At 46.0% G+C, this 23,815-nt stretch overlaps 1 protein-coding gene across 1 annotated transcript in view; it reads left to right on the top strand.

The window, feature by feature from the left end:
- Positions 1-3,485: 3,485 nt before the first annotated feature.
- Positions 3,486-23,815, top strand: part of CD151 (CD151 molecule (Raph blood group)) — a 42,834-nt gene continuing 22,504 nt past the window's right edge. The window contains exon 1 of the mRNA XM_053981287.1: positions 3,486-3,575. The gene's annotated coding sequence lies outside the window, so the exon portion shown is untranslated. The remainder of the gene's footprint in view (positions 3,576-23,815) is intronic.

Genomic DNA, 23,815 nt, shown 5'->3' with positions numbered 1-23,815 from the left:
CCAAGACAAAGGTGTGAAACACGGCTGACACACAAATATGGGCCAGTTCTGTGTATTACCTTTATCAGTGCTGTCATACTGCAATGGCAAGAGCCAGCAGGTTCTTTCAATGTACAACCTTAAGTATGTTTTCTTAGTATGCAAACAGTACAGGCAATAAAGAAATGCTGTCTTAAAAGTGGTTGTGTTGAGAGATTTTTTTTCAGGTGCTGCAGGAGATTCAGCCTCCCATCTTCAATCACTGATCTTAGTGTGACCTTCCCTTCTCTCTGCTCAGGAAGTGGCCTGTCCCCATGGTGGTACAAGCAGGGAGAGAGTTAACCAGGAACCCATGTCTTGGGGGCAGCTCAGGAGAAACGAATCTCCAGTCTTTTTTTACCTCCTTTAAGCAGCCAGAGTCCATCCAGCTGATTAGGGAAGGCAGAGCACAGAGGAGAAAAAGGGGAGACACTTCCCCAATGTCTGGGGGTATAGTGCTTTCAGAGAGGGACTGGTTCTCACCTTGTCACCTGTACTCATAGAACTAAAACTTTATTAATGTCCCATGCATCCTTTTCACTAGAGTTAGGAATTTGGTTGCTTTTAATGTGCCCTGGCATGGCTCCAGCTGGATGTTCATGCATTACAGAACTAATCACTCTGCAGTTTTGACCAAACAAATTATTACTCATTTCCCCTGCTATAAACCGATAGCACAAGTAGTTCATTGTAACATATTTTTTTTGTAAGCAGGAAAGGGTGGATTTTTGTTTCAAGGATGACAAAATGGCACAGAATTTGAGCAGGCTGAGCTTGGACAACGGTAAGCAGCAGGGTGGGGTTTATTACTGTAAGGTCCTTTGTTGTCTCTCAGCACAAAGATTAAATGTCCTGTTGGAAGACCCAGCCACTTACAGTCTAAAGGGGTATGTTGCTAGTTTTTAAACCTGTCTGATATCAGACCTAAAGGAGACCAGAAGTTCCAAAAAGTTCGTCATTTTAATACATCCCCCTTTTTTGTCAGAATCTCTCCTGCCTCTAAATGGAAGCTCTGGGAGCAGCCACCCTTTGTAAGTGACTGCTGGAAACTGTAGCATAAATGCAAATAATGAGATATCCTGAGGGGGCATGAGATGAGGGGGGATGCAAAATAAGGCTGCCTGGGGACTTACACATTCACCATATTGGCTCCAGGCTCTTAGTGAACAAGTGACTTTTTGCACATAATCTGTAAGGTATTTTGGAATCATATTGCAAGAAAGACTCTTCTTGCAGCCTGGGAAGCCTTATCCTGGCACATGCAACAGTGCACCTGTGTACACAATCAAGTGTGGGGCAAAAGCAAAAAAGCCAGCTGCTCTGATAAGTAGCCATGGCCCCACAAGGGACCTCGCTCTGCTTTGCTTTCACTTATCTGTTTCATGTCAATATGCTAAGGGTAAGCATAGGAGGATTAGGTTGACAGCATCTCTTTGAAAAGCCAAAACAGGGCTGAAAAGAGAGCATTAAGCCACCGTGTTAAGTTTGAAGCTTTTCCACAGGATAAATGCAGAAATCGCAAATGTTTGATATGTTGTTTTCTAGTACCTTCTTTATTCCAGGTCCAAGGGACCTTTTCCATTTACATACAGTTAATGAGTTCCTGCTATGGGGATCATGCAGTCACTCACACATTATTTTATCCTGTCACCTTCTCTTTGTGTCTTTTCATGATCTTTTTACTTGTTGATTGCTTAGACTATAAACATATATATTTGTTGCATTAATAAGTAGACAGGACTCAGTTGCTTCATGCAGAAAAGTCAGTTCTTTATTCACAAAGCTCATATTGATAGGAGATATCAGAAGGCACTGTTAGACCTAATTGGCTAATAAAACACTGACACTCAGTTATTGGTCAGTAAAATGGCTAGGGTGTACGTCTGTCAAATTCGGTTAGTTTACATATTTTGTTCACTGATTCCTATGGGACAGATTTCTTGTTTATTACAGGTGCAACTTTTTTTTCTCTCTAATAATAGGCTGTTATGCAAACAGATTCTCATTCTCAAGATTTCTTCACCTGGTAACTTAGCTAGCTGTACTTAGGAGAAGTAACAGTCCAGCTGGTAATTCAGCAGAGCAAGGCCTGATTTCATAAGGCCTTTATTTTGTAATATCTTTACCTGTATGTAACATACATTGACCAAGTACTTAATCTCCAATTATAAATGTATCTCACAGCCCATTATTCACCTTCAAATGCTCTGTTTGGCAATCTCCCGTTCACTGCCAATAGACCCGGGGCCCTGCAGTTCAGAGCTTTGTTAGGAGGTGCTCATTACTAAACTGGCTGTTGACGAGTCACACGGAAATTTTGGTTGGGTGGCTACAATAACCCGGCTCCAGTCTCTGCAGCCTGCAGGGCATGTTTATATATGTATATATACGATGCTGCAGACACAAGTGTAGCTGTGTGCTACTTCTGAAAATACTAGTCCACAGGAGACCTGACCAAGTAAAATTAGTCTCCTCAAGGTAAACAAGTATCTGCAGTAAAAAAAAAAATATATATCTATTAATCCAGCAGTAAACTGAGGACGGGGAGGTGGGGGTCCTATGGTGTATCTCGCCTTTGCCTGCAGGCTCTCCCAAGCACAAAGAAGCACTTGTGCCTGGTCACGCTCATTTGCTGACCCAAATCTGCTGGGCTGGGGGGGGTTGTGTGGTTTCCTCTTTGGGCATGAAATCCCTGGACATGGCAAGAAGGCAGTGGCCCAGTGTGGCGGCTACCCAGGGCTCCACCAAGGAGGGCCAGGACCTGGGCAGGGGCCGGTGTCTCTTGTGGTTTCCAGGTTCTGCCACGTATCCCTTGTAACAAATCTGTCAGTGTGCAAGCAAGCTGACCCCCCAAGGCTCTATTTGATCACTTGGTTCTCCAGCAGCTCTGAGCTAAAGTGAGTTTACTCCTTGGGAAGGATGAAGTGATTTCTGAGTTGGGCACATGGAGAAATTAAAGCAAGAACCCAAGAGGTTCTAAACTGGCCTCTCCCTTCCCTGCCCAGATCTCCTCTCTTCATCCCACTCCTGAAAAACCATGAGAGGCCACTCAGCCGTGGAGAGGGCGCGGGTGTTTTCCTGGGAGCATCCCTCGAACAGGGCTTAGCACAGAAGTATGCGGGCTGTGGCTCAAGTGAGGTAATGGGAGGATGAGGCAATGTGCTAGTCAGGGCTTGATCTTGATTTACAGGGTTTCATGGGGAACACTTTTAACAAGCAGGTCTGACGCTTTAAAAAAAAAAATCAAAAAAAGCCGCTCATTCTGGAGTTCGCTGTACAGTGTTGCCTGCGGCAATGGAAACGGCAACGTGAGGCGCAGGAGCCGAGAGCCGGCGTTGCGGACGGCGCCGCAGAGCACGGGCAGCCAGCCCCGGCCGGAGGGCCGAGCCGCCCGAGAGCGGCCGGGTGGCGGGGGAGGTGGTCCGGGCTGCAGTGGGCCGGGCGGGCCGCGCCTCCCTCCCGCCCTCCCGAGGGTGTCTCCTGTCCCTCCCCGCCTGCCTCCCTCCCGCGCAGCGCGGCAGGTCGGGGCGTGCGGCGGCGCGGAGCGGCGGCCGACGGTGAGGCGGAGCGCCTGAAATGGCGGCACCGGTGGGACGGGGGAGGCGGGGGGCGCGGCGGCCCCGGGGGAGCGGGGCCGGGGCGGCAGCACGGGAGAGACGGGCAGAGCGCGGCCCCCGGCCCCCGTGTGCGGCAGCGGGACCCGGCGCTCCATCCGTCCCTGCCGGCACCCCGCGCCCGTGGGGACCTTGCCGCGGCCGCCCGACACCGGCTCTATCGCAGCACTGCTTTGCTTCCTCTCCAGCGCCCTGTGGCATTGCACAGCTTTGCAGGGGCTTGGCCCTTGTATGCTTCGTTGGGTTTTTTTTTTTTTGTGTGGGTTTTTTTTTTTTTTTTTTCCCTTAGAAAAGTGTATTAACCTGTTGCGGGTGATGTCATAAACTTTGCACAGCCCGCGGAACTAGTGAAGGTGTTCTGAATGTTGCTGTAAATCTTTTGAAACGATTATTACCCCCTTCCGCCTTTTGTTCAGTCAAATTTCCCTGTTGTACAAATAAAGAGTTGGCCTTTATACTGGGCTTGTAGGACCCTGGTAGGCGGAGGAGGGAGATAACGAGCACTTTACCACACAGTCCAGGCGATGTTCTGTTCCCTTCTTTTTCTGGGAACTGCATCAGATGGGGAGCTGATGGCAATGGGTTATTTCTGCACCGTGGTGTTGCTTGCCATGAGGAATCTTTACCAGTAGCTTCTTCTTCCTGTCCTCTCATGAAGAACGTGAACTGCGGTAATTTTTTTTAAAGTCTGACTTTTCCTGAGGGCTTTTGTAATCAACTTGTTGCAGTATCCTGTTGAATTTTAGCAGTGACACATATCTTTATTTCAGGCTACTCTATAGCATCCCTTAAATTCTGCACTGCTTCACTTCCTTTGTCCTCCTACAGCTCTTCCTGGCTTTCTCTGAGGGTTCATGAAAAAGGGTTGGCTGAAATAGCATCACCCATCAGAGGCCGTTTGTTCAAACAGTTTTGAAAGACGTCCCTTTTGAGAAAACACATTTCCTTTGCAACATTTATGTCCAATGCCAAGGTTCTTAGGGAAGCTTTTGGTGTGATGAGTGGTCTTACCAGCTGGTATTGTGGAGGCTGAAGAGACTCTTTTAACATCCCACCAGTAAGACAAAGGTCGGTCCCAGTCCTCCTGGTTGACTGTCATTGCTGCCAAAGGACTGTCTGTGGTGAAGGGAGCAGAGGGCCTGTCTTGGCTGAGCTGTGGCTGAGCTCATGGTAACTAGAAAAGTCAGTGCAAAAGTTTCAGTGCATTTATATTCTCTGAAGCATTTTGTGTGCGTAGGACAGGCAGTTCCCAGTCTGTGGATTGTTGGAAGCTGGGGTAGCATCACTTATGCTTTATATGATGCATCTGGTGACAGGTCCCTGTCAAAGGCACAGCACTGGCTTGCACAGGTGGGCCGGCTACAGCTGCTCTGTGTGCCAGCACTTCTGCGTCACATGCCCATGCTGGAAGCTTGAGCTGCGAGCTGGAGGAGGTGGCAGCTTTTCAGCTCCTCCATGTAATTCACCTCAGATCACATCCTTGCTCTACAGTTTGCTGTTGATGTCTTTGAGTTCTTGGCCTGTATTTACTTCTGGTCATATGCTGTATTTCTGCAAAAAGTGTGTTTCATTCCAAACTCTTGCTCGTGTTCATTGTCCTGTGGCTTCTGCAGTGGAGGAGAATGACTCCCCCAGTTGTCTGGTAAAAGTCTTGGCACTCCCTGCTGTATGCTGGCTTCAGGGACAAATAAGAAAACATCTTTTCTGAGTGCTTGAAATAATGTCCCATGTGTGACACTTCATTTTACTCTGGAGTCTGAGGTGGTTAATCTCCCTTGTACATTTTGTGAGAGTTTAACCAGTTTTATTTCTGCTGACTCAAAGCAGATGCATTAAAGGGGTTTTATTTGCTACTTGCAGCGCAGCGTCAGAAAGTTTCTCTCTTTGGGTGTGATGCATTCTTCAGTAAGGGGGTGGAAGAAAGCTGCTGGTATTCCCTTGTCAAGCAAAAATGCTCAGTGGGAGTAGCTGTGAAGGGCTCTCTTTCCCCTTAGGAACTTCCCAGCAGGCCTATCATTCCCAGCAAATAAAAGTTGTATCATGACTTGAACTGTTTCCTTCACACATGCAGACAAAGCAACAACTCCCTTGCTCTTGAGACAGCCCTGAGGAACAGGGTTGATTAGAGAGCTGTGTCTCTTCTAGCCAGGTTATCCCACAGGCAAATTCACTTGTTCCTTCTCCATAGTTTGGCTTCTTCGCTCAGGAATGCAGTGAACTATTGGCGGTGGATGGAAGGAAAATGTGTATTTACATGTGTTTGTTTGTGTAATATCTCTTATCACCATGTGTTCCCTCTTGTGGCAGACTATCCTGTCTGGCATTTCCAGGTAATTTGGTCGTTTATAAAGCAATCATACTGTCCCTCTGTTCTTCTTGTGCCTTCTAAGACAGAAGCTTAGAAAGAAAAAAATTGACAGCCTCTGAAAAACAAAAAGGGTAACTGTGCTTTTTCATGTCCCAGTTTACCATTACTATCCTCAGTGGCCTCATCGGCCTTGTTCCTTAAGCCTTGTGAGAGGATGTTCTGCCCCTCAACTCTACTGTATTCTGCTCTTGAGCTCAACACTGGGTCATCTCCAGCTCTCCCTGGGCATGTGCACTGACAGCTGAGGTCATGGAAAGTCTGAGGGAGGGGTGCTCCTAGAAGTGACAGCTCATCTCAGCTTCTCTGGCTTGGAGGAACAGAAGCCTTAGTCTCCCTGGTTGTTTAAAAACCTTCAGGATCCTAAGGATATAGACCAAGTCTCCTGTCTCACTCACTCATCCTGCCTTTCAGACCCTGAATGTCGTTTTTCTTTTGCCACAGCAAAGCTGAAATGAAATTAACAGTGTCACTGTAAAACCATCCCATTTCCCCATCCTTTTTTGTACATGCATTTTGACAGTGCTTTTCCCCAGGATGGTAACCATCCTCCTAGTCTGTGAGAAGTGTGCTTTTCCCTTCTACCCTGTGTCTGAAGCCAGGGTGTGGAGGGAGAAATGATGAATGGTAGGTGTGTGGAATGGAGATGAGGTCCCCACAGCACAGAAGCTGTTGGCTGCCAGGCCCTCTTGGCAGGGAGCTGGCCTGTAGTAGCAGCACTGCTGATGGGCATCTCTCTTCAGTGCTCCTTTCTGTCCTGCCAGCCATACTCCTCTGGTTGTGATCTCAACACCCTGGGATCTAGGGGAATGGATTCAGGGAGTCCTACTAAGTCCTGTGTCCTGGTTGCTGGCTGTAATAAAACTCTTGGCAAAATCAGCAGGAGGGTGATGACTATTTTCCACTCCTGCAATTTCATGGCTGAGTAAGAGATATGTTTTGGGGACTGGGCATTTGGGTGTGACCAGATTGTTCAGTGTTTCTAGCCTGAGTTTCTTGTGCTGGTCAGGTGGTTATGACCCCAATCCAAGCTGCTATGCAGCTCTGTATGGCCAGAGTGTAATAAGATCAACATGGGACTGAAAGTGTGTCCAGCTCCTTAGAAGGATGCAAGCAGGAACTGATGCCATGACGTGCCAGCTGGGCTTTTCATGGAGTTACGTGTGTGTGTGTGTGTTTATTTCATGCATGCTTTTGATCGCAGTAGTGGTGGACATTATTGAAGGCAGGATACTGGTTTAGTTGGATAAAGAAGGACATCAGGAATTCTGTTCTGCAGCAGCTGAGGGAGGGTCCTTGGCAGCTGTTTAAATTCATTTGGGTGCTGGTCTACAGGCACTGTCTGCAGGGTGCAGCCAAGCAAATGCACACTGTGCAGCTCTGATGGATGTTACATTGCCTGCTGCCATGGAGCTGCTTCTCTTGCCTGCTGAGGTGAGTGCATCCCAGAGAGGGAGCATGGAGGATGTGGGGTGTGGCATGGCCTCTTAAGAGAGGTGGAAGTGAGATGTGTGGGAGGTGCAGGAGAGGATGTTGCGCAGACCCACAGGTTGTTCCTGGCAGCAGTAATGAGGCTTCATAAAGAAAAGCTGAGGCAGAAGTCGGTGACATAAAATATTTGGCATTGAGCATTGTTTCTTCTCTGTGGCTGGTGCCAGACCTGAATACAAAAGGAGCAAAGTTCACTTGTTCAGCCCAGGTTTTCTTTACTGTTATAGGAAAGAAAGCTGCAGTGGGGAGCTGGGGCAGTGGAAGGGTTGTAAGGGTGAGTGCCTATGCTTTGGTGAAGTCTGTCCTTGTAGCTGTGATGTGGAAGATGGACACTATAGTAAAAAATGCGGTGCCCCGACTCAGGGAAGAAATGATGATGTCTCCAGATCAGAAGGCTGAAGGATCTGCTTTATTAAAACTATACTATATTACATTAATATACTATTTAAAGAGATAATATACTATTCTACATACTTACTTCTTTCTTACCTAACTAACAAAACCCGTGACTCTCTGCTGAGTCTGAGACGCAGCTGGATCCAATTGGTCATTGAACCCAAACAACCTTCACTAGAATCCAATCAAGCAACCACTTCAGGTAAACAATCTCTATACCACATTCCACATGGAGAAAACAAAGGAGCAAAGATAAAGATCCTCTCCTCTCCTCTCCTCTCCTCTCCTCTCCTCTCCTCTCCTCTCCTCTCCTCTCCGTGCTTTTCCTGAGAGACAGAATGATGTCTCTCTATCCAGTGAATGTGAATACCACAGGACACTCTTGAGACACGGTGGAATTGGGCTGAAATCTGCAGCATTTTTCCCAGATGTCTTTGCCACTGTAGGAGAGGGGTAGGTTTAAAGGAAGAAATACCTTTGGAGATGCTGTGGGAGAAAGATCTGCTGTGCTGTACAAATGGACGAGGTGAAAGCGTGTCTGATACCTCACCCTGAAATACTTCTGCTCCTTTGGACAGTGGAAGTGGACAAGAGAAGGATCAAGCAGATGATTACTGTTTTGCACTATTGGCATTGCATGGCAGAATAACAGGTGTGTTTTGGAGTCTGGGCTGCATTTGGATCTTGCTGGACTGTCCAGTCCCAGCCAGAAAAGTGCTGTACAACTCAGTAGGTACATCTCAGACAGGAGTGCAATCAGTTCAACACAGACTGAAAGTAGTCCTTGGCAGCTCTTTCAGTACAAGCATATGACTTAACAGCATAGCTGGAGGATGAACAATAGATTAATTGGCTCATTCACTAATGAAATTCAGTTAAAACTGGGACCAAGAGTGGTTTGAGGTAGGAATTACTGTGGGAGAGGTTTCTGTTTCATCTGGAGTGAGTCGCTGACCTGTTATCTGCTAGAGTAGCAGCCACAATTCCTCTGTGGTTTTTCGGGAGTACTCTGACCCTCATTGTCCACCAAGGTGCAACAATAAAGAAAATAAGGAGGAAGGATGGTTTTGATTAAATTTATCTACTATCAGAGCCAACTGGCAGATGGCAGCCATGCTGACGTTTCTGACATGGCAGCCAGTGAGCAGGACTTGTAGTGTCTGACAAGGCAGCTGTGAGTCATGGCTTGTGAATGTCAGTATTTCTTCTTAGCTTTGGTGGAATCCAGAAGGGAGGAATTCATATCCTACATCGCACCCTCACACTGCCCTGGGAACAAAGATGGTTGGCTCCTTTTCTCCATGGTCACTGCAGGCTGCATGCAGAGCTCGCAGGGGGGTGGTGGGGAGCTGTGTGTGCCATCCCAGGGGTATACAGTGAGTGTAGAAGCCAGGCACATGGACATGCGGGAGCAGGAGAGAGTCTCATGGTTCTGTTGGGTTCTGTGTGGATGGGAAAGCATTGGTCTTCGTGCTTGTGGTTTTGGCTGATGAAGCATAGAAAGGGTGGGTCCAGTCCTGTGTGGAAGTACCACTTGCTGAGGAATTGACCTGTGGTTGGTTGCTGGTTCCCCCTTGCTATGTGGAGTAGCCCTCTTCTGTATTTGCTGGGAGATTTGGCTAAAGGCAAGAGGTCTGCTGGACGTGAGGAGACATTTGGTATGGTCTCCAATGTGCCTTGTCCACTTGGAGGGTTTTTAAAAGGACATATTTCTTGTTACTGGGAGGACCTCTTCCTGTATTTGGGGTGGAAGAACTGTCAGGCTGGTTCCTGCACCTTTGAGTCCCAGTTGTCTGGGTTTTTTCCTTCTCCTGAGCAGGGAAAAGAGTGTAAGTGTCTGGCTGAGCTCATGTTTGAGGAATGAGGCTGTGCTCAGCCTCAGAAATGGGCTCTGGAGAGCCAAACAAAAGCCTTTTCTGTCCATTGTGCACTCCCCAGGGCTTACCTCTGGTGTATGCAGTGTGTTGGAGACAGGAAGAAAAAAGGGAATGTAAACCAGGACAAGATCGTGGTTGCTGACTTCACTGGGCTGTTTGCCCTCAGGCACTGTGGAACCGTGCATCCTGACTCACAGGTGTGCTGCTAGAAGCCTGGGAGGAGGGAAAAGCAGACAGTTGCAGAGAAAAACCTGTGCTTTCACTGGTGTCATGAACTTTACTTTGGCTGCAACTGTCTCCATGTGGAAGAGAACCCTCTTGTAGAAAAAAGGGTTTTATTGTTTGCTACTTCATTGAGAATTTTCACAATCTTTTAAGAAAAAAAGAAGGGAGGGGGAAGCCAACTTAGAGAGCAGTGAGAGCAGCCAAAACAAATTATTGTAGTTACATCAATGTGATTTTTATCAATAACACATTTATAAGGGGATAAGTGGGAAGCTGATTTCCCTGTGTATGAGGGCACAACTGGTGTGGATCATCAGTATCCTCATAATTTTTGACACTGATAACCACGTGTGGCCAGCTCTGGTCCCCTCTCCCTGCATTATCCTGCCCTGGTCAGAGCTAGAACACTCTTTTGGCTGAGGTGAGTAATAGGAGGAATATTTTCTGTGCTAGAATTGACCTGGTTATTTCCAGCATGGATTTCAGGGTTTTTCTAAATTCTTAAAAAGCAAGAGAGTAAGTTTTGTTTTCTGGGTTCCTCTATCCTAGAGGAACCTCATTTTCACAGTGAGCATTTAGTATTGAAGATAGTGACTGGGTTTCTTCAGAAACTGTTGACTGTGGTGTTCTTGCATTTTCTCTTGGGTATGTTTTGCTTTTAATACTAAAGGACTTAATGAGAGTCTTAACCTACAAGTGAGCTGTGCTGTGGACTGCTTTTCCCCTCCTGCTCACTAATAGCATTGGATTAATTTAAAGATGGATAATGAGTCTGTCCAGCAATGGAGAGCAAAGTGCTCTGCTGCTTTCTGCTGAGCTCAAAGAAGTCTGGATGCTGGGGATGTGCCAGTTGTGTTTTTAGAAGCTCCTGAGGGAACAAAGTATGCTTTCTCCCATCTCAGGATGTGTTCTTGAGCCTTGGTATTTGAGGGTTATTCCAGGCTAGAATGTGCTACTGTAGAATATAGAGTGGACTGCTTCTAGTCTTTAAATGTTAAGCTTTAAAATAACAGAGATCAGATGACATGATAATGGTTCCTCCTGACTTGAAAATTGACCTCTGAGGTGGATGGGGTGGTTGCGGGGAGGATGAAGTTTCAAAGTCATTTTAGCCTTTCCTTTATTGAAGCTTCTTCATAGAGTCCTAAGTTAGCAGGAGGGTGGTTTGGTGGAGAAATCCCCTTCAGCATTTTCCTGCTTCCTTTGAAGTCCAGCTGTTTTGTGCTGGCATCTGTTGGAACCCTTTCCCACTTTCTTTTCCTTGCCAGCTCTAAATGAAGTGGATGATTAGACTGTCATGGTTTAACCCCAGCCAGCAATTAGGTACCATGCAGCCACCCCTCACTTATGCCCCTGCTCTGGTGAAATGGGGTGAAGAATCAGTAAAATAATATAATTAAAAGTTATGGATTGTGATAAGAGCAATTTATCAATTGAACCAATGTAAAGTATAATGATAATAGTAATAATTTTAATAATAACAGTAGTAGTAATGAAAAGGAGAGCGAGAGGGGAATAAACCCCAAGAAACACAAATGATACACAACTCTGTAGCCTGTCCCCCAGCAGCTTCAGGCCAACTCCCCTCAGTTTATATCCTGAGCCTGACATTCTATGGCATGGAACATCCCTTTGGCCAGTTTGGATCAGCTGTCCTGGCCATGGTCCTTCCCTTCTTGTGCACCTCCTTAAAGGCAGAGCATGGGAAACGGACAAGTCCTTGATCTAGAGTAAGCACTGCTTAGCAACTACCAAAACATGTTTGTTATCAACATTGTTCTCATACTAAACCCAAACCACAGCACTGCACCAGCAACTAAAGGGAACACTGACTCTGTGCCAGCCAAAACCAGGACATACATTGAGACAGACTTGCCAAAGTTGCTCTACTGATTATGGCTCTGTACCCTTCATGGAGAGCTGCCCTTTGCCTGTGCCTTTGCTTGTAGCTGCAGAGAGGAACATAGCAAGCCCAACTCCCCGTGCCACTGGTGGATCCAGGTGTTTCAGGGAAGCCGTTGTTGGCATGGGGCTGGGGGGTTTCTTTGGAGCTTAGCAGTGCGGTGCGTGCTGTGGAACCAGGGACTTTCTTTGTATCTTGTGTACTGCTGCCAGCCTTGGTGAATGGCCAGCAAGTAATTGCCTGGAGGCAGCCCTTGCCTCCGGGTTGTTTATTCACACGCTGGTGCCTCCCAGTCAAGTTTACAGGCTGCTCCAAAAACAGCTACGTAAATGGTTTTGGTGGAGTCATTAAAACGTGCTACAGAAGGGCAGGGCTGAATGGGGAGGAATGTTTTATTTTTGGCTGGGACTTGTTTAATTTTACTGGAAGAACGATCCTTTTCAAGGCAGCCTTATGCAGCATGGATTGAGCATTGTTTCCAGCACTGCTCCTATAGCAACAGGAGTGAGACAGCTCCTATAAACTTCTACTTACAGCTCTGGGAAATTAAATGTCATTTAACTGCCCTTAACTGTGCTTGATATTTGATCTGACTCTAATAAAGTGATTTTAGCTGTGGAGAGGAATATAACTCCTCAAATCATTCAGTGACCACTTCAGAACATCTCCAGAGACAATGTTACTGGGGATATATATAAGGACTGATGGTCAGAAGAGATTTCTTGACCATTCCTGGTGCTGCTGTTAGGAACGTGGGTATTTCCAGATGTGAGTGCTCCCACAAGAGGATATTCTGTGTAGAAAGGGAGGCTCCTGAAGTTGTCACTGGCATCTGTGACTGCCATGATGAGGTGAGAGCTGCTGTTGCCCCGTTCTGTGTCTGCATGATGTTCCCTTTTCTGTCTGTGTGCCAGGGCACTGCAAAGTGCATCACCCCATTCCTGGTACTGTAGGTACCTGCTCCGCTGCTGGCACGCTCAGAGGTTTTATCTGGCATGGCTGGCACCGGTCCTGAGCTAATCAGCAACAGGTCTGAAGCAGTAAGAATGTCAACCTTGGTTTCCCCTGCCAAATCCCTTGTCAACTGCTTTTAAAATACGATTTTAGTGGCGTTCACATTGAGGCGGGCTGCCTGGGAAAGATGTGTGGGATGGCTCCAGAGACTTGCTTTCCTTGTTTGCACCACAGAAAGTGAAAACAGGAGCAACTCACTCAAAACAAAACAAGTTTTGTACAAAAGCTAAAGCTGGTGTGGGTTTTTGTGCACCTCTTGCTTTGTGCTGTTTGCAGTCAGATGTCTTGGGCACAGGCAAGGCAGTGACTGCTAACAAGTAAGGTGAAAACTTTGTGGTTTATAGCTTTGTGTTCTGCATTGGTCTTCCAGAAGACCAGACAGCTTGGCTGCTGGAGGACAGATGCTGAGGAGAGCAAATTCACTCCTCCTCTCTGCTGGGAGAGGCACTTAATCTCTCTGTGCTCCTGTTACAACCTGCTCTCTTTTTTCTTTATTGGGGTGCTTTGAGGAGGCAGAAGATCTTTCAGGCAGTGAGATTATAGAACACTGTGTGATTGAGAGGCTAGAAATGTACCTTGTGGTGGCACACAAATTGCCTGCCCTCTCTTCCAAGTACTGCTGCATAAGTTTTTAACAGTGGGATTTTAAGCCCCATGATTTGTTTGTGAGTTTGGTGCAGTGAAGATGACAGTTTGCCATGGGATATGCACCTGAAACTGTGGGGAGGTAGAAAATCTACTGGCTTTCAGCCGAGGACCTTTTCAATGTACAGATTTGTAAGGAACAAAACTGCACTGAGACTGCAGCCAAATTTTGAGTGACTGTGTAGTAGCTACAAGGCAGCACGTGTTCTTTGGTTAGTCTTTGCCCTCAGCTCAAACCACTGTGTAAAAACCCAGCTTTTAGCAGAGAGTGAAAAAATGGTTATCACTGCTACATTATTTGGAGAGTGCTTTGAATTCGTGTAGAGGGTTGCCTGAATAGGCTTTGTGAAGGCTGGGAGGATTTCTATCTTCCCAGGACTTTTAGTGCTTGTTGACTTGGTTCTAGTACTGGCATGGCTACAGGGCAGGGAGGCTTTGTGAGCACTCTCTGAAAACACTGAGAACCCAGTGGCTTTGCTTCTGAGCGCTGGGCTCAAAATGAATGGGATGAATAGGAAGATAATGAATAGGAAGGGATCAGGCAGAAAGCTGATTCGGCACAAAATGTTTTGTTTAGAAATGTGGTTTAATGCTACTGGTAAATTCTCCAGTGCAGACAAAGCCCTGCTTAAAAATTAAAAAAAAGGAAAAGAAAACGCCAAACAAAAAGAACCCCACAATGCCCATGAACAGAGTTGGGAAAATAGAATTTAAAATACCAATAGTAGGCTGCAGTGAAGAGTTTGCCTTGTCTGTTGGCTGACCCTGACCTATCTGAACTATTGCTCCTTGTTGTGTCAAACCCTCATTGCTGTGAGCTCTCTGCAAACACAGCCAGGCACTGATTTCTGCTGCTTCCAGTGAGAGAAAAGAGAAGGTTATTGTTCCTCTCCTCAGCTCAATGACTAGTGAAGTGGTTCCTGTGTATAAATAGCGTGAAGTGCTTTGGGATCCTTCAGGATAAAGGAGGCCTTATGGGATACAAGAGGAGGTTGTTTGAAGCAGAAGGAGTTTCCCTTGGTCACACAGTGGGTGCTGGTCTCTGCCTGCCTTCCAGCTCCCGATGGGGACTAGGTGCTTGGAGGGGCTGCTTGTTTCCCTGCTTAGCCACCTCTGGGAGCAGGAGACATGGGCTTTCTGCTCTCAGGTTGAGGTTGACTGTGAATGTTTTTTCAGGGAAGGGCTTTTTGTTTGCTTTGTAGTGAAACAGTGCTAGGGTACAGACACACATTCCCAGGCATGCTCAATCACTCTTATCTTTCTCTCATACGCTTTCTTCTCTTAATGGTTGTAAAATTTGTTTTATGCCAAGGTCCTTGTTATCCTCAAGGATCCTGCGGCCAGGCATTGCCTCACCCAGTTTGGCTAACCCACTCATAAAACACTTAATTTGCAGGTATGTGGGTGATGCTGAACATGTAAATCCTTGCTGAGTTTGAAATTTATGCTTATTGTTATTTATGCTTCAGTAAGCCTCTCCTCTGGGGAGTAAACAGTCTTGAAAATATGAGTGGAAGGTCTGAGTGCTCTTCTCTGGAGAGATAGTCTTGTCTCAAAGAGCAGGTGACTGCTCAGGTGTATTAGGCATGCAGCTGCTCTCCGGATACCTTATCAAAATTAGCAGGAGTCTGGGGGCTACAGCTCTCTTGAGGGGTCTATTTGAAATGTTGTAATTAATAAAAGGGCCAGGAGACCTTGTGCTCCTTTCTCGGTAAGGCCTTTATTTAAAAGATAGCCTAAGGGGGCGGGGGTACGGGGTTTGCGACGCCGCCGCTACTCCCAGGTGAGTCGACGTCTCAGAGGAGGGGTAGACAATCCTGTCGATTCCGGCAGGATCAGAGTCTCCACCCTCGGAGGATACGTCCAGAGACTCAATTATGGCTCGTTGGTCTAAGGTGGTGACTCCGTTCGGACCTTTCTCAAGTCACGGCGACTGGCTCCAGGGATGTTGAAGGCTTTCTCCGATTCTTTGAGACTTCTCTGTCTTGTAGATGTGGATTGTTGAGCAGTTCTTTGGTTTGTGGTTTGAGTTCAGTTTTAGTCCTCTGCTGGGGTCCGGCAATCAATATGCAGCACGCGCTAGGCCTCCTGGGAATCAGGAAGTCACCTCAGGGAGCAGCGGCTGAGTTACCCGACGCCATGAAGGGGACAAAGAGGGTTTAACTTACTAGGTAAAAGGGTTCTAACACTAGGGAAATATACTAAAACTTAGGGGAATACAACCGGAGTGTGAACCGGGGATAAGGGCAAATGCATCAGGTAGGGAAAATACAAACAGGGGTGGAATCAGTGAATGCACTCAAGTGAACTTTCAAACTGTGGAATAAACAGACAAAAGGTTAAATATACAAACAAATGATTAGACCTTAAATTTATTCATAACAATCCCCCCTCTCTTACTTTGACCGGGCGTGAGCCCGCATCAATTAGCAGTTTTTGGCTCCTGATAGTAGAACTTCCTCAGTCTTTGGTATTTGTCGTACACTTCCTTGGCTGTCATTCTTTCTGTGCCCTCTAGCCTCATTATTTTTGTTTTCTTTTTCCCTCTCTCTGAGGAGATTTCTAGAGAAGTGGGAATCATACTGCCTGATCGAATTGCAGATATAATTATCTTAATTACGCATGGTATAAGGCAGGGAAGGAATAGCAGTCCAGCTAACCCCGCTACTGCAATAAATGCTACCTTTTTCCACCAACTACTCTTCCATGACCAAAAATTATCCCACCAGTCTGTGTTAACAAGTGGAGTTCACTCTTGGGTTCCAACATAAGCAATTTTCCTAATTTCTTTAGATATGTTACGGATTACTTCACTTCTATCGTCTATCTCAAGGCAACACTCTGTGGTGTTAAACTTACCACATATTCCTCCTTCATCCACTAGCAGGTAGTCAACAGCTAGTCTTATCTGATATACAACAGTGCGGGTTTGGGAAAGTTGTTCACTAACGTGGTCTAGGGCTAAGGCAGTTCTATTTGAGATGGTTTCTATTACTGCTTGGAGTCTAATTATACGGTTTAACATGTATATAGGGGTCCGGTACTCCTACGAGCTATCTTGCGCCCAGGTGGCAGGTCCATAAGTCTTAATGATCTCCTCAGGAGTCCACCTTTTTCCTTTCCATTTCTGAGTTCCTCCCAATTCTACCAGGCTCCTTTTTTCCCTTTTTGAAGATGTTTTCAGATTATCATATAAAGGAACTCCTAACCCTGGACCTGCTTCTTTGGGAAGTAGGAAAAAGGATGGCTTTATGATCCCTATTGTGCAACTGCCTGCCCAATCCCCTGGTAGATGCGTGTAAGCGGCTTTCCCACAAATCCAAAAGAGATCTCCCGGAGCCTTCCAGAACCCTTCCCCAGTTTCATGTGGGAATTCCCAAAACTTTGATATGGACCTCGTTCCCCAAAAGGGGTTAATTCCTTTATCTGCACACTCAAACAAGTTGTAACCCTCATTGTATACACACCCGCTTTCTTTTTTACTCATACTCCAATACTGGTTGGGTTCCTGGGGATCCCAATGCATGATGAATGGTGTTCCTTTCATTATTAAATATCGTTTACAAGCCATCTTCCCCACTGGGGTGTGGAACTTGTTTCCTGTTTGTAAAATGCATTCCTCTCCAATCACACTGTTCTTTAATTCCCACCTCTCCTTTCTCCTATACTCTGGTGTCACTTGTCCCTCCTCTATTTGTTTGATTTCCAAAATTTCTCTTGGTTTGAGGCTTATGCCTTCCCAAGGCCACACATCTGACATTTGTGTGCTCCCACAAACCCAGCATCTGGTGATGTTTAACTCTTTGCTAATCTTTTCTACCAAATCAATGAATAGGTTCTTCCCACCTAGATCTTCCCATTCTTTGTTACTAGTTTCCATATTCACTTTCTTTTCCTTAATTATATCCACTCCCCCTTCATTTATATCTTTTTTCTCAAAGCATAACCAGTTCTCTTTCATGGGACAGTCCCCTAGGAGTCTTTGCCTAAAAGAGGCCGTATTCTTCGTGATCCAGTAGACCTTCCCTCCCTCTTTACAAGTTTCCAATTGGGACTGATTGTAACAGGAAGGACTCAAATTGGTATATACTCTTACTAAAGACTCCAAGTTCTCCCCGTCATACAAGGGGTGGTAACACTTGATACAGGAGTCTATTCCTCCTGTACTAGAGAGACCCATAACCATGATTATCATCACTTTTATAAAGGGTCAACTCATTTTCCTCAGGAGTCCGGTAGGCGTCATTCTCCCTTGACCTCCCCCGGTCTTGCCTCCTGGGATTATCTTTCGTGTCTTCACTGCACAGGGGAACTGAGTCTTAAGGTCTTTAAACCTTATCCTTCCTATCTCCCTCCCTTCTTCCCTGTTTTGGAATTTGTTATTCCTGAGGGGCAGTTGTCCAAGGAAAGATAGGTCTTTTAAGGAAGTGCAGCTATCCTTTAAGGGGGTTTGAGGTAACTGTTTCAATACATTCAGAAGACTTAAAACTTATCCACTTGTAATGGTTACAGCGTACAGAAGCTATGCAGACAACAAAACTGTTACTGGTGCAGTTTAACAACTGTATCAGTTCTTGGGAATTTTCTTTAATTTCACCTTTAAGGCTCCAGTGGGTATAGCAGTCCAGGCTGGGGTACTGTCTGTTGGCTCAGCCTCTTCCCTTGGGGGTTCTACAGGTCCTTTTACTCTTGAAATGTGCATCCACCCTTTTTCCCTGGTCCTGATGGCTGTGTGTGTAGTAAGTAGGACTTGAAATGGTCCTTCAAATTGTGGGGTAAGAGATGCAGTAGTCCAAGATCTAATTAGAACCCAATCTCCGGGACTGATGTTATGGGTGTTTATTTCTAACGGAGGAGTCTGGGGGAGATATCCCTTTTTCCTGAGTTCCCCTAGTGTTTTTATGATGGTTTCTAGGTATTTTCGGGATGCTTCCTCTCCCTCTACATATTGCGCAGTACTGTAAGGGGAGATTAGAAATGGAAGACCAAACAACATCTCATAAGGAGACACCCCCAGGTCTGCTCTGGGTTGAGTTCTGATCTGAAGTAATGCAAGGGGGAGACATTTCACCCAGTCCAAACCTGTTTCTAGAATGAATTTTGTGAGTGCTGTCTTGATGGTCTTGTTCATCTTCTCTACCCTGCCAGAGCTTTGGGGATGCCATGGAGTATGTAACTTCCATTTTATTCCCAGGGCTTCAGTGGTGTCATGCAGAATATGAGCTGTGAAATGGGGGCCCTGATCAGAATCAATATTATTGATTAGCCCATACCGGGGGATAACATTTTCTAATAAAATTTTTACTACTGTCCCTGAGGTCTCATTTCAGGTGGGGAAAGCTTCCGGCCAATGCGTTAGGTGATCTACGATCACCAGGAGATATTTATATCCCCTTGCCGGGGGCATTTCTGTGAAGTCAATTTGCACATTTTGGAATGGTCGCTCGGCCAATTTTCTTCCTCCCGGTATAGGTTTCCTCATCACCTTTTGGTTTACCGTCTGACATGTTATACAACCTTGTGTTATCGCCCTTGCTATGTCGTATATTCCCACACAGACGTAATCCCTCAAAAATTGATCACACAGTCCTTGTGTCCCCCAATGAGTAAGCTGATGTATCTCGGCTAGAACTCTCCGTGCTAGAGCTTTGCATATAAACTTTCTCCCATCTTGGAGAATCCACTCCCCTTGGGGTCCTGGTTGCAGTTTTAGTTCTTGTATAACTTTTTGTTCTCGTTCTGAGAATACCATGTGTTCCCTTAAGGTATCCTCTCCCCCATTTATGCTAGTAGCATCCATTAACTTTAGGACTCTGACAGGTTCTTTTGGGTCTTGGGCTGCTTCTTTCGCAACTAAATCAGCTGCCTGGTTCCCCCTTACTGGTATTACATTTTTGGTGCCCCCTCACATGTACTACTGCAATTTCTTCAGGTTTCAGTAATGCCTCCAAGATGGACTTAATCATTTCCCTATGGGCTAAGTCTTTGCCCTTAGAATTCAGGTAGCCCCTTTCCTCCCAGATTTTACCAAAGGTGTGGACAATACCAAAGGCATACCGAGAATCAGTGTAAATTGTTTCACACTTCTGGTCTAGAAGTTCTAATCCCCGCTTTAGAGCATACACTTCACATAATTGGGCAGACCAATGTGCTGGTAGTTTTCCCTTCTCCTTGACTTCTGGATCTTTCTCATCAGATACTTTTATCACTGCATATCCTGACATTCGCTTCCCATTCACTACTCTTGATGACCCATCACAAAAATATATTTCTCCCTGTCTTAGGGGTGTGTCACCTAAGTCTGCTCTGACCTTTCTGCAGGCTATTAGTCTGCAAACTAATAGTTTCTACACAACAATGTTCTAAACTAGGGGCTGGTCCTCCAGATAAAAATTGGGCTGGATTTACTGATCTGGTGGTGACTAATTCTAGGTGATCTGAGTTCATCAACATAATTTCATGCTTTAGTACTCGGGCATCGGAGAGCCACTTGTGTGCCCCCTGACTAAGAATGCCCTTAATATCATGTGGGGTATGTACCCTGATATTTCCTTGAAATGTCAATTTTTGAGCCTCCTCAACTATAAGAGCTGTTGCTGCTATGGCCTGGAAGCATGTTGGCCATCCTCTGGCCACAGGATCTAGGAGTTTTGATAAATAAGCGATAGGCTTCTTGTGACTGGCCCATTCTTGAGTTAAAACTCCGTGTGCTGCCCCTTCTTCTGCATTAACGAATAGATGGAATTCCTTCTTTAAATCTGGCAACCTCAGGACTGGTGCTGAGATAAGTGTTCCCTTGAGTCTCTCTAACCTCTCATCATCTTCTCTTGTCCATTCTATTGGGCCTGGAAGAACCAGCTTTTCATATAGAAATTTGACGTTCTGGGTGTAATTCTCCAACCATAATTTACAATAGCCAAATAAACCCAATAATTTCCTGATGTCTCTTTTTGTTTTTGGGGCCGAAGTTGATACAGTCCCTGAGATCCTCTCAGGATTCAATTTTTTGTACCCATGTCCAATCATGTGTCCCAGGTATATTACCTGAGGTTCCACAAACTGTAATTTGTCTTTTGATACTTTTAGTCCAACTATCCCTAAATAATTTAGTAATTTGATGCTGGTTCTCCGAACTAGTTCTTGGTCCTTCCCTGAAATTAAGAGATCATCTACATACTGGAGTATCTGTACTCCTTCTTTGGGGGTGAAGGTCTCCAGTACTTTTTCTAGAGCTTGCCCAAACAGGTTAGGAGACTCACAAAAGCCCTGTGGCAACCAGGTCCACCTTAACTGCATCCTTCTATTCCCCTCAAGGTTTTCCCACTGAAAAGCAAACCAGTCCCAACATTCCGGAGCTAATGGACAGGCCCAGAATGCATCTTTCAAATCTATGGTTGTGAACCATGCGTGGTGATGAGGGATTTTACTTAGAAGGGTATAGGGATCTGGTACAGTAGGGTGTCTTGCTATTGTTCTTTTGTTGACCTCTCAGAGATCTTGTACTAAGCGATATTTCCCTTCAGCCTTCTGGATTGCCAAAATCGGGGTATTATGCAGTGACATACACTGCTCTAGAATACCTTCGTTTAGCAGAGATTGGACAATGGGCTCTAAACCCCTTCTGTTCTCTTAACGACAATGGATATTGTTTGACCTGTATAGGAGGTCCCTCTGTCATCTGTACCTTTAAAGGGGAAATATCTAACTGCCCATATTTTCCCTTTCCAGCCCAAACCTCTTGACTTATTTCCCCTAAATCTATTTCAGTCAACCTCAGCATTTTAACCACCATCCTTCCCCGTTGAGGAATTATTCCTATCCTTAACTGGACCTGGAGGTCTCTACCTAACAAATTAGTATCTAAATCAGTGAGGTAGACCAAGTCCACCTGACTCGCCCGGGAATTTCCTTTTTTAGTATTTTTTTCAAAACTGGCGCTGAAAAGGGTCTGCCCTCTGCCCCCACGACTTCACAAGTCTCACCTCCCATTGTTACCCCCAATGGAACCTGATTAATACTAGAACGATGTGTGCCAGTATCAACTAAAAATTCAAACTCCTGAAAATAGGGACCTACTTCTAAAGTTATCAAGGGCTCAATAGAATGGTACATGAGGTCCCCTAACACATAGAGCCCCTGACATCCCTAGTCCTGCCCTCTTAATATTCTTTCAAGGGCCTCTTACTCTCTCATGATGGCTTCATCTCGAGAGGCTTTCTGACAATCCCTCTTAAAATGTCCTACCTCTCCACAATAATAACATTTTAAATCCTCAGGCCGCCAGGGCCTCACTTGCCACACTGCTACATGAGCTTTATTAAGAGGCGTTCTCCCACTAGGTGGATTGGGGTTCTCCTTCCCTTCAGCTATTTCTTTCCCTACCCCTACACTTTCTCTTGCCACTGCAATCATCATTCGTGCTTTGCTCTTGGCTTTCTCTTCTTCTCTACGCAAGTACACTCTTAAAGCCTCTCTTAAAAAATCATTGATTCCTTTTTCCTGCTAGTCTTCCAGCCTCTCTAGCTTTCTCCTAATGTCTGGTCATGCCTTGGATACAAACTGAACCTTTAGCAAAACTTGGCCCTCTTGGCTCTCAGGATCTATGTTTGAGTATTGCTGAAAGTTCTTTTTCAACCGGCCCAACCAAGCAGCGGGGGTCTCATCCTTCTCCTGACAACAATCAAATGCCAGCTTAGAGTTGGTTCCTTTGGGGACTGCCTCTCTTATTCCTCTGATTATCAGAGTCCAGTACTCCTCCATATTCCTCCTATCTTGCGCCTGGTTGGGGTTCCAACCTGGATCTTCTACAGATAATTTACGGCCTGCAGGAACCCCAGTTTGATTTTCCCTGTCCCAAATTCTTATGGCAGCGGCTCGAACCAACTTTATTTCCTCGGGACTAAATAGTATCTTTAAAATGGAGGTGAGCTCCCCTCAAATATAAGTATTAGGGCCAAGGGTTCTGCAGGAACCCCAGTTTGATTTTCCCTGTCCCAAATTCTTATGGCAGCGGCTCAAACCAACTTTATTTCCTCGGGACTAAATAGTATCTTTAAAATGGAGGTGAGCTCCCCTCAAGTATAATATTAGGGCCAAGAAACTGGTCAAGTTGTTGCGATACCCCTACTGGGTCCTCTACTAGATTACCCATTTCTTTCTTAAAGCCTCTTACCTCTGAGGAAGTAAGAGGTGCATTTACGTATCCTACCCCACCAAAAACTCCCCCCACAGGTACCTCTCTTAAGGGGAATAACCGATCTGCCCGCATAGTTCGGGATCTTATGTTACAATATAGACCCTCATCTAATCTCCCCCTTGGGGTCTCATTTCGGGGTTGGGGAGGTTGCAAATCCTCAGCTCCAATGGAATTATCTACTGAGGACTGAGATTCTCCCCACTGACAAGGGGGCTTAGGGACCACCTTTGGTGACGGAGACATGAACATAGGGGTAACAATTTTTGCTAATGGGTGTTCAGAATAAACGAAAGAGTATATGGGGAGGACGTAGGGGTAAAGAGGGGATCAGGGAGTTGAGATGGGGCAGGGATGGGAATCTGGGGCTGGGAGGCTTGAGGCGGGTTACTGGGGGCATTAGGGACAGGGGTCGGTAGGGATGACTGAGTAGGGGTTAAAGGAATTACAGACGATGACTGGGTAGTAAGTGGGGGAGACAAGGGAGAAGACACCTAAGAAGGAGGGGGAAGTACTGGGACAAGAGGTTGTGGAAGGGGAGTCTGAGGGGTGGGTGAAGTTGCTAAGGGCGATGAAACAGATGAGGAATTGGTAGTTCGGGACAGAGAGGCTTGCGACATGGGGATAGGGTCAGGAGAAGAAGATAAAGGAAGGAGGGTTGGAGGAGGGGGAAGAGGTTTAGGAGTAAAGTTCGGTGGAGGGGGTAATGGAATGAGAGTAGGTGGTGGTGGTAAGGGTTCTGGGGAACCTATAGGGTGAAGAGGGGGAGGCAGGTGATCTAGGGGATCCCATGGTTTGCTCTTTTCTTTCTGTTCCCTGTCTGGCTCCTCCTTGCATTCTTTTAACTTGCAGATCTTAACAGACTTCCTTCCAGTCTTTTCCTGCCCCCAACAAGCAGCATATACCAGTTGTTCTTCATCCGGCTTGTGTTGACTACGTAAATTCTGCATTAATTGAGCACACATCCATGCGTCCTCTGACCCAAACCACGGCCATTCGATATCTAGCTTTGGCCAGACTTCCATACAAAGGTGGATCATCTTTATCTTACCTAAATCCCAGGTTGCCTTATTC

The sequence above is a fragment of the Vidua macroura genome, chromosome 6, assembly GCF_024509145.1.
Source record: "Vidua macroura isolate BioBank_ID:100142 chromosome 6, ASM2450914v1, whole genome shotgun sequence".
Taxonomy (NCBI): Eukaryota; Metazoa; Chordata; class Aves; order Passeriformes; family Viduidae; genus Vidua; species Vidua macroura.
Note: the sequence above shows the minus strand (reverse complement) of the source record. Positions and strands in the feature narration are given on the sequence as shown.